The 6,000-nt window shown below is 41.7% G+C and overlaps 1 long non-coding RNA gene across 1 annotated transcript; it reads left to right on the top strand.

The window, feature by feature from the left end:
* LOC141088134 (uncharacterized) lies at positions 1-2,344 on the top strand. The gene is made up of 4 exons (XR_012231845.1): positions 1-1,110; positions 1,404-1,445; positions 1,609-1,667; positions 2,219-2,344. It is a non-coding gene; the product is annotated as an uncharacterized lncRNA (long non-coding RNA).
* The last annotated feature ends 3,656 nt before the right edge of the window (positions 2,345-6,000 follow it).

Here is a 6,000-nt window from a genome sequence, read left to right as displayed (position 1 = left end):
GAGAAGGAGGATGACGAGGAGGAGGAGGAGGAGGAGAAGGAGGATGACGAGGAGGAGGAGAAGGAGGATGACGAGGAGGAGAAGGAGAATGACGAGGAGGAGAAGGAGGATGACGAGGAGGAGGAGAAGGAGGAGAAGGAGGAGGAAAAGGAGGAAGAAGAGGTGGATAAGTTTAATGCCACATCAGAAGGCAGCAATGAGGATATCAGCTTGTAAGTAGACAGATAGTGAGATTATAATGTATTCGCCAAGACTCCTAGAACATCTCCGAGTCTCCTGGAAAAAAATGTACTCAAGAAGACATGGATAGCAGTTATATCCAGTCAGATAACTTTATCCATAGGCTTCCTAAGCATTAATTCTTGGCAGGTTGTTAAAAATGGGGGGATCCCATTCCATATTTTTTAATTATTTTTTTAAATGCCGTTGGGACCGCTCTATTGTTAACCAGCTTTGCTAAAACTGACAGCTAAATGTTGCAGCTCGCAGCTGTCAGTTTTACCATACTGGTAATCAAAAATAGAAAGACTTCACGTCATTTTTTTTAAAAAATTGTATTTATTTATAGTGCAGGCACTGACTGATGAATACTCCCATCAACGACACCTGATCTCGCTGTTATTAGCGGCAGCAGGCGTAGGCTGCTGGGAATAGTACTCTCTAATCAGCCGATGCCTCTATGAACAGAGGTAAACTTTCATAGCTGGTGTTGGAAACCGCAGCTCTCTGACTGATCACAGACAGTGTTTGCTGTGCTGTGCTGCAAATGACAGCATGGCAAACAATGGGTGTTCGGGCATACCATGCATCTGAATGGGGTCTAGGTTCGGTTTCGGGTACTGTTCTGGTACCCAAACCGAGCTTTTTTCTTAACCGTTTGGCATAACACGCAGGACCCGAACATCCAGAGGTTCACCCATCACTAATTGTGACATTATCATAGGACATTACATAGGACAATATCACTGTATAAATTCTCATAGACTGATCAGAATGATGATGTGAATTGTCTCAGTCTCAATTTGTTTGTTTGGATTTTTTAAGACACAAACATAAATGGTGGATGCCAAAATGCTTTACAAGAAAGAACCAGACTACTATCAAAAACATGTAAGTATTTAACCCTTCCCACAAATGGATGTGCCCTTATGTCCTAAACGCTGTCTTCTAGATGCAAAATTATACAATGATTTGTCCTGGTAGTTACACAGGCAGATCAGTCCGCTTGCAAGTGCATGTGAAATGTATTCAATGAGCTAATAATTAGCAATCTATATGATGTGGTGAAGTATATGAGACAGGGCATACATTATATTTATTGTCTGTATCCCTATGATGCTAGGATTTGTTCCTGATTATTATATTTATATATTTATTTGTGATCACTTTTTCTTTTTCTCCAGCAGCAAAAGTGATAAAAAAGAAACAGAGAGACGTCCAACAAAGTAAGGAAAAGCTTCCCCCATTGTTGTATGTGACATGTTGTTACACTAAGGCCCATAATATGGGTAGATATACTTTGTGTCTTCCCTTTATACTATATTGTACAGTATATTTTTAATGGAAGATACCAACACCTTCCCTTCCTTTCTTCTCCATTCTATACAGCTGGCTCCTCAGAGCTTTTACCTGCTGCTTCAGCAGAGCGGGAACACAATAAATAAAACGTAAGTAGAATTTTTTTATTGAAAGATTTACAAACTCTAAGCGGTATCATCAGTTTGCTATATATAGAAAAAGAAAGAGGGGAGACACAAAGCGCAATAGGGTCTTATCCCACGTATCACAAAGATGAGACACCAAGAAAACTGCTCACCTGGTGCAGGTGAATACAGGCATGTAAAGATGGCGGCTGCCGCAGATCCACAGGTCGATCCACGACCTTATGAAGAGATATGCATAGTAGGAAGTGTGGATTATCTCCGCGCTGCCGCAATAGATTAATTACAGAAATTATTGAAATATTCCAGTTGCTTATTCAACGCATTTCGGTGTTCCAATGACCCCTTCGTCAGGAAATACCACATACAATATGAAGAGACAAGGTGCTTGCAAGGTTTAAGCACATGCTAAATTAAAAAAATGGCGCCTAAAGATCAAATGACGCATGATGTCAGAGTTCATGGTTGACAAAAGGTTAACACGTCTTTATCGGTATAGAATTAAACATATACATTAAGGATCCCTTTCTTAATCATCAATTCATTTCTATTCACAGATTAACGGGTAACAACTGAAAAATTATTTAAAGAAAAAAAATGAATGAGTGGATCCCAGCTTTCTCCAAAAGAGAAGATATGGACGAGAACCTGCCGAGCAGAAACACATTAAAAAATTAATAAATATTTAAAAAATCTAAGTGAACTGTGTTCATTAATAATTATGAATATAAAGTGATCGTTTTTACCATGTAAAATAAATCAATTTCCCAGTACAAACAATATAAAAAAGAGGAAGACAATATAAAAAGGGAGGGGGATTTTTTCTGTTCGAAGCTCTAGAGCAGGGGTCCCCAACTCCAGTCCTCAAGGCCCACCGACAGATCATGTTTTCAGGAATGGCCGAGATCATATCCAAGGAGAAACCCATCATCACTTATTGTTGAAAAAAACGTCATAATTAAAAAGTATAAATAATATGCGTGTGAGTATACAAAGATGGATTTGTCAGAGAGAAAAGACATCGCTGTAGACGTACTGACATGCAGATATTTATAATTGTGAAAGCATTTCTAAAGAGAAAACTTATTCTTTAAAAACAATAAAAAAAATATATATGATGTCATAGTAAAGGACTATCAGTAATTAGAAGACAAAAAAAATATCCGTATGGAAAGGAATCTATATCTAAGGTTACATTCAAAAAGCAAATTTTAGAGGAGAGAAGGATAATTCAATATTATAACTGAGAATTTCGTCAGAGATAATTTTGATATATAGAAAGGGAATATGAAAACATAAATTATACCATTCAGCCATTTGTAATAGAGGGGAATATTTTAAAAGAGCATATTGTAGATTATTATAGAAAGGATCAGTTTTTTGGGGTAAAAATGACCTTTTAAAGGGGAAGAGGAGATTGTTAGTTCAAAAAATAGGCTTCAGAGGGAATTTGACCGCTGAAGAAGAAAGCCAGGACCCATCGCTCAGAAGAACCACCGCAGGAACACCGCAAGTTCCCGTCCTGGACAAAGACACCAGCAGTAATTAATATACAGTCAAAAATAGCATAAAATAAGATACATTACAAATCCAATGGTCCTCCTACAGAACCCGAGCAGAGGCACAACACAAAAAACACAATTTAGGAAATAATTGCTATGCAGATTCCACAAGTTAAAAAATTTGAAATTATATGGTTATACAACAAAACAAAACCCTCAGTACTCCAACTGGAGATGCATATAAATAAATATAAAATATTTGACACGTTTCACTTCTAATATTCCAGCCCCATCACCATGTATCCCCAACCTGCACAAACCCCTCATCCTGCTGAGCCTCTGCTGCCGTATGTGTCCCTATTACTGCACCTGATACGGCAGCAGCAGCTCAGCATTGGGGTATGTGTCCCTATTACTGCACCTGATACCCCAATGCTGAGCTGCTGCTGCCGTATGTGTCCCTATTACTGCACCTGATACCCCAATGATGAGCCGCTGCTGCCGTACGTGTCCCTATTACTGCACCTGATACCCCAATGCTGAGCCACCGCTGCCGTATGTGTCCCTATTACTGCACCAGATACCCCAATGCTGAGCCACCGCTGCCGTATGTGTCCCTAAAACTGCACCAGATACCCCAATGCTGAGCCGCTGCTGTCGTGTGTCCCTATTATTGCACCTGATACCCCAATGCTGAGCCAACGCTGCCGTATGTGTCCCTATTACTGCACCAGATACCCCAATGCTGAGCCGCTGCTGCCGTATGTGTCCCTATTACTGCACCAGATACCCCAATGCTGAGCCGCTGCTGCCGTATGTGTCCCTATTACTGCACCTGGTACTCCAATGCTGAGCCTCTGCTGCAGTATATGTCCCTATTACTGCACCTGATACCCCAATGCTGAGCCGCTGCTGCCGTATGTGTCCCTATTACTGCACCTGATGCCCAAATGCTGAGCCACTGCTGCCGTATGTGTCCCTATTACTGCACCAATTGTGTGGTTCTGTGTGCCCTCTAAATTCTAAAGCATCCCTCTATAATACAGTAATGCCGGGTGCAAGTGACTTAGAAAACAGTGCACACGTTTTGTCCCCTAGAATGTAATAATGCCCTCTGTGTGCCCCGTTTGACAGTCACAGTAACCTGAGGTCCCCTATAACAATAAGTGCCCACTTTACATTTAATAATGTCCTGAGTATACCCCCTGTACCGCTCCCCTATACACAGTATAATGCCCCCTCACTTTATATATACTGGCCCCTTAGTATCCCCCAATGATGGCTCCAGCACTGTATGATGGTCCCCTCACTGTAAAATCCACAATGTATGATGGCCCCCTTACTGTAATCTACACACTATATGATGGCCCACTAGACAGCCTCCATATAGTATAACACACCAGAGAGTCCTCAATATACCTAGTATAGTATAATGTAGCCCCCATAGGCAGACTCAATAGTATATTGCAGCCCCCAATAAGCAGACTGTAATATAAGGCAACACTCACCCATAATAATAATAATACATTTTATTTCTATAGCGCCAACATATTCCGCAGCACTTTACATTTCAGAGGGGACTTGTACAGACAATAGACATTACAGCATAACAATAATCACACAGATCATAACAGATACCAAGAGGAATAAGGGCCCTGCTCGCAAGCTTACAATCTATGAGGAAAAAGGTAGACACGAAAGGTGGGTGGTAACAGTTGCCCTGATTGTTTGGACCAGCCATAATGTTAAGTGTGTAACAGTACAGACACAGAGGGCTAATAGATGCATAAAGCATGTGGGAACATGATGCGTAGAACCTGGTTATGGTAAAACTTTTGGCTGTGCCACACAGGGATAGGTTAATATGTTGAGGCGGTAGGCCAATCTGAATAAATGCGTTTACAGGGCACGCTTAAAATTGTAGGGATTAGGGACTAATCACATAGATCTGGGAAGTGCATTCTAAAGAATTGGCGCAGCACGTGTATAGTCTTGGATACGGGAGTGGGAGGTTCTGATTATTGAGGATGCTAACCTCAGGACATCAGCAGAACGGAGGGCGCGGGTAGGGTGGTATACTGAAACAAGGGAGGAGATGTAGGGTGGTGCTGAGCCATGGAGGGCTTTGTGGGTGAGGGTAATAAGTTTGTACTGGATTCTGGAGTGGATGGGTAGCCAGTGTAATTACTGGCACAAGGTAGAGGCATCGGTGTAACGATTGGCGAGGAATATGATCCTGGCTGCAGCATTCAAGACAGATTGTAGGGGGGAGAGTTTGGTAAGAGAGAGACTGATTAGAAGAGAGTTACAATTGTCCAGACGAGAATGAATACGAGAAACAGTAAGAGTTTTTGCGGAGTCAAAAGTAAGAAAAGGTTGAATTCTAGAAATGTTTTTGAGATGCACATAACAAGAGCGAGCCAGTGATCAGATGTGGGGGACAAAGGAAAGCTCAGAGTCAAGTATGACCACAAGACAGCGGGCATGTTGCTGGGGAGTAATAGTGGAACCACACACAGAAATGGCAATGTCTGGTATAGGTACATTAGTAGCGGGAGGAAACACAAGGAGTTCAGTCTTTGACAGGTTCAGTTTCAGATATAGTGAGGACATGATGTTAGACACAGCATTTAGACAATCGCTGGTGTTTTCTAGAAAGGCAGGCGTGATGTCAGGAGAAGCATATAATTGGGTGTCATCAGCATAGAGATGGTACTGGAGACCAAATCTACTGACTGTTTCACCAGTAGGGGCAGTGTACAAAGAGAAGAGGAGGGGGCCTAGGACTGATCCTCGAGGAACCCCAACAGAAAGGGAAAGATGAGAGGAGGAACCAG

The sequence above is a fragment of the Dendrobates tinctorius genome, unplaced genomic scaffold (assembly GCF_039654945.1).
Source record: "Dendrobates tinctorius isolate UK_male_01 unplaced genomic scaffold, ASM3965494v1 ptg000037l, whole genome shotgun sequence".
NCBI lineage: Eukaryota > Metazoa > Chordata > Amphibia > Anura > Dendrobatidae > Dendrobates > Dendrobates tinctorius.
This window is presented reverse-complemented; position numbering and strand designations above follow the sequence as displayed.